This window comes from Alosa sapidissima, chromosome 19 (genome assembly GCF_018492685.1).
Source record: "Alosa sapidissima isolate fAloSap1 chromosome 19, fAloSap1.pri, whole genome shotgun sequence".
Taxonomy (NCBI): domain Eukaryota; kingdom Metazoa; phylum Chordata; class Actinopteri; order Clupeiformes; family Clupeidae; genus Alosa; species Alosa sapidissima.
This window is the reverse complement of record NC_055975.1, coordinates 26,797,154-26,806,589: the sequence shown is the minus strand read 5'-3', so window position 1 is coordinate 26,806,589 and position 9,436 is coordinate 26,797,154.

Here is a 9,436-nt window from a genome sequence, read left to right as displayed (position 1 = left end):
TCACCCTCCCACCACTACCCTGTCTCTGCCAGCGCCTCACTGCCGACAGCGCCTCATGGTGTCGTGGAGATTGGAGTGGAGATGGGGGCAGTAGTGGGGGGAACAGAGCCTCATGGTGTCGTGGAGATTGGAGATGGGGGCAGTAGTGGGGGGAACAGAGCCGTTGGTGTCGTGGAGATTGGAGATGGGGGCAGTAGTGGGGGGAACAGAGCCGTTGGTGTCGTGGAGATTGGAGTGGAGATGGGGGCAGTAGTGGGGGGAACAGAGCCGTTGGTGGGCAGCAGATTTCACCCCCCCCCCCCACACACACACACACACCTCCCCACCCCTGCCGTGGTGGCTGGACTCCTGCTTATGAGCTCATGAGCGATGGAGTGGCCGCTGGTTCTCAGGGATGTCTGCTCCTCTCCTGAGCCGTAATGACAGACTGTCGGTCCAGGCTGCCCGGGCTGGCTATCTCCAGCAGGAACACTCATCCGCCACTGGCACAGGAAGAGAGAGACACACAAGCCTCTTGGTCCAGGGAGAAACATAAGGTTCTCTTCCTCTCCCTACGTTCTCTCTCTCACGCTCCCTCTTTCTTTCTCTCACTCTATTCTGCCTTCCTTCCTTCTTTCTCTATCACTCTCTCTCTCTCTCTCTCTGTCTGCTCACGTTGTGTTCACAGCTAAGAAGATGATATCATCAGTACCAGCCCTTTCCCTCTAAGCTCCACACTCATAAGCAGTAACCACAGAGACAACTCCTCTGGCACGGCCAGAGATTAGGAGCAGTTGGGGGTCCTCACATCTCTTCAGTGCTAAGACCACAAGCTTAAATTTGGCCAGAGAGAGTTATATGGCCTGAGCTCTCCCCAGTCTCAAGCAACACAAATCAGAGCTGTCACGTTCGAGACAGGCAGTCTGTCTCTGCTCTGAGTAAACACGTTGTTTGGGGTGGCCAGATGGAGGTTTTAGATGTAGCCTACATACACCCTTTTGCCAAGGTGCTTAAATGAAGCGATATTTCTTCAGCTCAGCCTGTAGGAGTCTTATAGGGGTTGAGATGTTAGCCATCTGGACAGTATTCTTTATGAAATCCTCCTCAGACGTGTTCAATTGACCTTTGACTATGGGATCTGTTTCTTCTATCTAAGCAATAACCTATTCTATGTAAGCAATATTCAGTTATTACTGATCAGCACTTGTTGATTCATTGCTTTTCCATCTTTAAATTAAAAGATTTATTGTTTGACTTGTGAGACTTGTGATGTTGTAAAGAGGTCAATGTATAAAACATATGTCATTGTGGTGGTAACAGTATTATCAAACTGTGCACAAAGGCTCCTTCATCAATGGACTTGAGCAAGCTCCAGCCTGCAGGTCGTCTCCTCTGTCGTGTGGGCCTGCTTCTCTCGCCAGTCAGCACCTGCAGGTGTGTTATCCATTAAAACACCTTCAGGCCACAAACTGACCTTCACTTGACTTCATTACTTCTCGTCTTTTCTTTCTGGCTCCTCTTTCTTCCCCTTCCTTTGTTTTTTTTAACTTTCTTTCTCTTCTCTTACTTCAACACCCCCCCCCCCCCCTCCACACACACACTCACTCACACACACCACCCCCTACACACACACACACACACACCACCCCCAGAGTGCTGAGGCGCTGCAGTATAGCTCAGCTCGGCTCGCTGTTCTTCTGACCCAAGCTGGTGTCCTTGTAAGGGGTGCCAAACATTTGAAGTGGTTTAGGCATCAGCAGCCAGCAGCAAGGAGGACCGGACCAGGAGCTCAGCCCAGCACAGCACAGCTCCTCCAGGGCAAGCAGCACATTTTTTGACCCGCCGCCGCTCCGCTGATCACACACACACACACACACACACACACACACACACACCACTCCACTGGAGCACACAGCTCCCTTCCAGCAGGGGAGGACTGGGGGACTGAAACGTTCCCCCCACAATGCAGCTGATCCGGCTGGGGTCTGGGCCAGTTACGGACCGGAGTCGGCCTCCACCTGCTCCCCGAACTCGAGCCGCGATCTGAGGACAGATACTGGAAAAGTAGCAGCTGAACACAGGGGTCATTCAGGGTCATGACGAGAGAGTATACGTATACCTTTGATTTTTCTTTTCAGTTTGTCACATGAACGTATCCGGCTACGCTAGAGTCTGCGCTCTGAGACATGTGGTTTATTCATTTGCACACGAGCCAAAGTGCCTGCCACAGCTTCAAGTCTTGGGATAAAACCATCCAACCATCTACTGAGTTACCAATCAGGATGGATGAGTGTCGTGCTGGTAACTAAGAAAACAGCCCATTCTGAAAGGACAGTGACTCATATTTACTCATATTTAAATAACTGATATCCAAAAAAACTTCACAGTGACTGTTTGACCTTGGGTTGTTTATGTGTTGAGGGCAGTTAAGGGAAATCAAAGCAGTCATGTTTGTGCTAATAGCTCTGTGTAGGCGTTTGCTCTGAAGGAGATACAGCAATACAGTGAAATAATTGCATCATCATTACAATAGGAAAAGGATTTGCCAAAAACTGTGTGCGTATGTGTGTGTGTGTGAGTGTGTGTATGTGTGTGTGAGTGAGAGAGAATAAGAGAGCAAGGGAGAGAGAGAGACAATAAGAGTATGTGAGAGAGAGAGCTCTCACTTTTGTATACAGGGGGATTTTTCATGTGTATTTATTTTGACAGGAAGTAAAACAATATGAAGTCGGCTGTTTTTCATTATTTTTGGCTCGGTTTTGCAGGGACTTTTTTTAAGTGGTCATAATATCCTTCCCAGAGAAAAACGAGAGGAAAAAGACTCTGAGCAACGAAAGAAGTGTCTCTAACTCTGAAACACCGACACACAGACTGGTGGCACACACAAAAGGCCCCACGCCCTGCCCAGCTTTATGAAAACGCTCCTCTTTCCATATCAGGAGCAGGCTAGGGGCGGTGATAGCATAGTGGTTAAGGAGCTGGGCTAGCAGGCTAGGGGCGGTGATAGCATAGTGGTTAAGGAGCTGGGCTAGCAGGCTAGGGGCGGTGATAGCATAGTGGTTAAGGAGCTGGGCTAGCAGGCTAGGGGCGGTGATAGCATAGTGGTTAAGGAGCTGGGCTAGCAGGCTAGGGGCGGTGATAGCATAGTGGTTAAGGAGCTGGGCTAGCAGGCTACATTGGACTGGGCTCGCATTGTGATATAATTGGCACAAGTAAGTCGCTTTGGATAAAAAAAAGTCTGTTAATGAATAGATAATAATGTAAGTAGAGTTATGGGCTCTGTGCTCTAGCTTACTGGAAGTCAGCAAACCAGTTTTCTGTTCGTTGACATGGCTTTCAACAAGACCCTGAAGATGAGCGCTTTAGTTGTACCAAAACATAAGAAATACAATGTAGCCTACGCAAGTCTGAATGTCCATAGGCAGCTCTAAAGAGCACTGCTGTGTGCCACTCTGCTTGGCTTCAAGTTTTTATAAAAACGATTTTAGCTTCCATCACCTTTTCCCTAAAAATGCCAGCCTACGTGCAGTGGCGGCACAAAATAAGGAGGGAAGAATTTCTGGTGAGCACACATTTTGGTACAACTGAAGCATTCCTCTTCAGGTGCTTGTTGACATCGACGTCAACTAACAGGAAACTTGTTTGCCGACTTCAAGTAAGCTAGTACAAAGAGCCCATACAGAACTGAGTCAGTAGCCACTGCAATCCCTAATACACTCCATCTGTATGTCTTCACACTGGCTTTCATCTCTAAATCCAGCTGTGAAGTGACCCCAGGAGTAATTTAACTGACAAATGACATAAATAACTTATTTTAAATTAATAATTGACTAATCATATAGTGAAGTGGGTTGTTAATGGAAGTGCACATTATTTCAAATCACACACAAATTCTTCTGGCTAGGGTCAGGTAATCATATTAGGCCTACTGTAGGCTAACACTGTACTCTCATAACATTAGTCCTGCATTCTGGCCTGTCTCTGTGTTGTCCTGTTGTTACCCCTTGCCCTTCCAGTGAAATAGATGTATTCAAATCATCGTTTTGTTTGCTTGAATGTGAACTCAGAGTGATGTTAACCTAGGCCTATTTAAGTTAACGACGTGGTTGTCGTGAGAGCACGATTCATTGGCGCTTGCAGTGTTCGGCCGTAGGCTATGCCTACGTGCGCACCTGCCAGGCTACTCAGCTACGAGTAGACAAAGAATTCCCCCTCTATATTCACTCCAAGTTGGCCTACCATAACTTACCAACTCTACACTGTAGACCATAAACTGGCTATTTATATGACCAAATGTATTTGTTCAACTTTATGAAGCAGAATTACAGACTGCTACTTGGAACGTAACACATTTTTGTTTAACAAATTGCACTTGTTGCTGGTTACCAATAAATACTATATATTTTTTTGCAAACAACAAAAACAGAAAGGATGGAGACAGCAAAGCTAGAGATGGGCAGGAACAAGGTCAATTGGTAGAAATGCTTGTCAAAATGTTAGGAGCTGGATGTGTGGATGAATGAAGCACAAGTATGCTTTATGTTAAGCATGCACACTGTTTAAAGTTAGGCTACACGGTAAACTACAAGTAAACCAAAGTTAAATTTAGTTTTTTTAGGGCTGGATAAAGTTGACCAAATGGATATAGGCTGTTAGGCGTGAATAAAGTAGGCTACTTTGTTGCTCCAACCCTTCCAATGGGACGAATGGGGACGAATGTTGACATTTTCCTATTTTGCGTGAGAAACCCGGGAAATCTCCCTTATTTTCATTGTTCAATGTTGACAGAGCTATGGAACGAAAGAGAACGTTATATGGCGACAGAAATCAACAATCAAACAAGCCACTTTGATTTTTTTGCTGTTTTCATTAATACAAAAGATGGGTGACCCCCCCTCCTAGACAAAAAAATGTTAGGTGACCCTCCCCTCAACAAAGAATAAAAAGACATGACCCTCCCCTATTTTCCTCCGGTGGCCCCATTTATAAATAACGAACAGTCCCTTATACAGAAATTCAGCACTATTACTTAGTAGGCTACCTCAGGACACTAAACACAATATGGTCCCTAACTTTTGCCCTATTGTTGACTCTGGTTAGTTATCAAAAGTGCAAAAGGCATATACTGTAAATTACTTACCAGTTTCATATATGCCAGTTTCATACCATAACAAAGCTGTTTCTCATTGTTCCATTGCAATTTATTGTTTCCCAGTTTGGCTTTTCCTGTTGTGTGTTTTCTGAAATAGCTTTCTTGAAATCCCTTGAGGGCACCGTCTTGTGTGATACTGTGACACACTCGCCAGCTGTAACGGACACATTTCCTGGATCCTTACCTCAGAAAACGTCAAACAGGGAGGGCCACACAGGAAAGCCCAGTTTGGCCCAGTTTGCTCTGTGGCCTGTCCGAACATGAATCACTGGATGTGTGACTGTCTACACATCAGACATGTGACTCTGTCTGTCCTCTCCATAACTCCATTCAAAACAAAGATTCTAGAGCGCTCCGCTCCACTCTAGAATCTTTGATTCAAACACTGAAGTGACTCTGGCAGCTCCATGACTGTCCAAACACTAGCCTTGTGCCCCCCTGCCTCAGGAGAGGAGGGGTTGGGGTTCAGGGAGGCTAAACAAACTCCCCTGCAGAGACCAGCCGAAGGAGAGGAGGCGGAGCATGCTCCAAGCTGACCCCATCCGCACAGCTGGAGAGAGATGGTGGGAGAGATAAAGAGAGACAGAGAAAGAGAAAGGGATAGAGAGTGAGATAAAGAGAGTGAGAATGATGTGTTCAAATCATTTCTAGTGTATGACGACAGACACAGTATCAGTCTCTTGTTGGCCATGGTGTCGCCTGTTCATCTGTTTCATTGCTTATTTGCGTTCCCGTTTGAAGGCTAGTCATGCATGCCTCTCCTCTCCCACACTGGGCCTCAGTAATACTATACCGCGTTACGGTCGTGCTAATGAAGCTTTAATGAAGCAATTTGTGTTTGAACTTGAGAAGGAGGGAAACGTTAGGGAGATGGAGGCAACAATAACAGCTGACCTGCATGGCTCGAGCTTCCACAGAGGTTGTTTATGTGTTGAAGTGTTCCTGCCTTAGGGCACAGCGTCCCCACTCCCTGTTAAACTCTCCAAACAGGTCCCACGTCTCATCTTCCGCTCCTTCCCAACCCTATCACGTTAGGGAAAATAAGCAACACAGAACGCACCCCACGTGTGTGTGTAGGTATGTGTGTGTGTGTGTGTGTCCACGGCCCAGGACAAAATACCCTCTGGTCATTCTGCTGCTGTGCGCCTCAATCTATATCTCCCACCATCGTAAGAGAGTCATTGTTGCCTCCTATGGGGCTGCTGCTGCTACTATGCCTGTTCATGGGAGAGGGCCTGGGCAAGCACACATACTGAGCCAATTACCTGAGACTGGTTGCAAGGGGGGGAGGGGGGTAATAGGAGATCACATTAAGCGCCCTGCACTACAACCCAACTTTGTTTCTACAGGCCGCGTATTTAGCCAGCGAAGCCCCGACAAGGATACGCGGACGCAGGAATGCAGAGATCCCGAAACATTCCCTTCAATGTCCGTCCATTCCCTTCTATTGACATTTCCATCCAAGTATTAAATTGTCGGGCGAGCGGGGATTCGGTTTCAGCAGAGAGACGGCCGGATAGAATAAAACTCGGTATCTATGATTGCTCTCGAGTTTACAATAGGGCCTATAAAAATATGTGGGCTCACTCTTAAGGAGGGGTTGGAATTGAATATGTTCAAGAATGATAACCACACAAATGCATTTTGAGGCAAGAATCACATTTGATTGTTTCCATTTATCAAACAAATGGAAAGAAAGCAAGTTCACAATTTCTCTTGCCTGCCAACAGTACAGTTATGCCTATGTTCTATATGCCATATAAATACACATACTTCCTCCTATGCTATATATGAAAGGAAACAGTTTTTCAAACGCCTCAACCACATATAATTTTTACCTATTCATAATGCAATGAGTCATAATTATGGAAAGTCACTTGAGGTAAGGTAATAAATCATTATTACAACTGTCACATTTCCTTTTGGGTGTGCTGTAATGTTAAAATACAGTTATTGTACATTATAGATTTAAACTGTACCTAACATGCTGCCAGTTCTTCTGGCACAGATTTTGGAAACGTTTGGAAATGTCTTGAAATTGCACTGCACCTTTTGCTGGGCTTGGCAAGGGGGTTGTTTTCGAGATCAATTTCTGGATAGAATCCATCTTATTACTGCATTGGAGCGTGCTCATTCGAATGCCAGGCAGAGTATTTTAGCACATTCTGGAATCATGTGTGCTTTTCTATTGATCCGTTCAAAATAGAGAGGCATTTGTTTTGATCCGCAAAGGGTCTTGAAGCAGGAAAGACACCAAATGCCGAGTAAAGTCCCCCTGCATCCTCATTACTTAACTTGTGTCCAGAGGACGCTTCTCTGCTAATTTCAGCACACAGCAGCGCTCATCCCACCCCATCTCTGGGCTTTACTTTAAAACTGCTCTTAGAAAAAAGGAAAAAAAAAACAGAAAACCTTCCTTCCCTACTTCTCTGTACCGCAGTGACACACCTCGTTGCCAATTCTAACCAGTTGTAGAGCCCGGAGATCAAGGCCGTAAAAGACAGCTTGTTTTCACAGGCCAGATGGACTCATCTGGAAACTATCAGGACCCCGAGGTGCCTGACGACTCGGGCCCTGTAGATGTGCACAGGGTTTTGGCCACCGGCCCAAACTAGCTGATAAAACCAGATAAGCTTTTGTTCGAGATTAAGAACAGGGCCCGCTCTTATTTTAGGGTGAGCAGGAAAATCAGTCCTCTCTCAGGGAGAGAGCGAGAGGGGGGGGGGGGGGTCTCCGAGATCCTCTCAAACTTTGGTCAGTTGGGTTGATTGTTTTCCAGGCCTTCGATTGCAGAAAGCCAACCTGGTGCCGGTGTAGTCTTAAGTGTTTCCAACTGAAAACCGAATGGAGCTAAAGTAGTTGATACAGCAGCAATCCAAATAATACATCTCCACCTCCACCTCCACCTCCACCTCCACCTCCACCTCCGGCTTCCACTCCAGCTCCTTCTGCCGTTCTACTCCCCCCCCCCCCCCCCCCCCCCCCACACTCACTGAGATTCAACCAAGCAAAACATACTTCATATCAAAGAAAAAACATTGAAACGTCTCTTTCACGAATGTATCTCGAATGCCAGTGTGATGAACAACATGAAATGTCCTCCATTGCTGCTTCTCTTGGGTCTAATTTAACATCTAATCGTTTCGTGCCAAAGCACTAACCCCCAAACATGGTTCCTGTGAGGTTTTAACTCTGGAACTAATACATGCCAGATTAGAGAGGAATCTGTTGAAAAGTCTGATACAGCAGGCTCCACTGGTGGAGCGAGGTGAGAACAACAGGATCACGGTGTAGATTCTCAGCTAGGGAGAGAATGCAGATGAAAATGTTTTACCTGAATAACCCTGCGTCCCTGCTAAATAAATGACAATTAAAATGTGTAGCCTGTCATATCATGTGTCATCCAACTAATATAACTCCTGCCGAATTCTGGATAGCAATCAACTCCAGCAATGGCTCAAGGCCATGAATTGAAGAAGATGATGGCCAGGGGTGCATTTCCCAAAACCATAGTTGCTAACTAAGTTAGCAACTTAGTTGATTGGCAATGGGAAATTGCATTGCAACCAACAAAGTTGCTATCAGGTTAGGAACTATGGTTTTGGGAAACGCACCCCAGATTAGTACCAGATCAGGGCCAGATCTGAGCGGGAGTCATCCGTCATCTGGGGTGGGCTTGCATTGGCTCCAGCTGTTTCCAACCTAACAGCGACTAATTGCAGATCAGAGGTGCCTCTCCGTGCTGACGGAGTGTTTTGTCTGCACAGGCAGGTTCGGTACCTGGATCAAACGGGCAGCTGGGTCGTTAACTCCGAGGGAGGCGGCGGGTCGGAAGCTGCCGCGCTCTGATTGCCAGGCTGGTGCACCATGGAAACTAACCCCACTGTGTTTACAGAGGATCCGCATCTGCTTCACAACATCAAGGTTAATGAAGGAGCTAGAGGACCATGCTACGTTAGAGCTGGGAATGATGGTTATGGGAAAGCATGTGGAAATTGACGTTTCTCTGTGGCGGTTTAATTAAAAGGCAGGGGTTGTTGTATGTGTTTCATATTAGTTATGTATGTTCGGTTCTTCGACCTGCACATAACTACGTGTAATCTTCGACCTACACATAACTACGTGTAATCTTCGACCTACACATAACTACGTGTAATTGTTATACGGGTTTCACGTTTTCCACTTCCACACCTTCAGCTTTTCCTACATTCAATTGAAATAGTACAAAATAAACACACAGCTGACAGTCTGATAAAGACATCTGCATGTACAGTAAAAGTGTGAGTCAGTCTAAAGCTTTCTCGG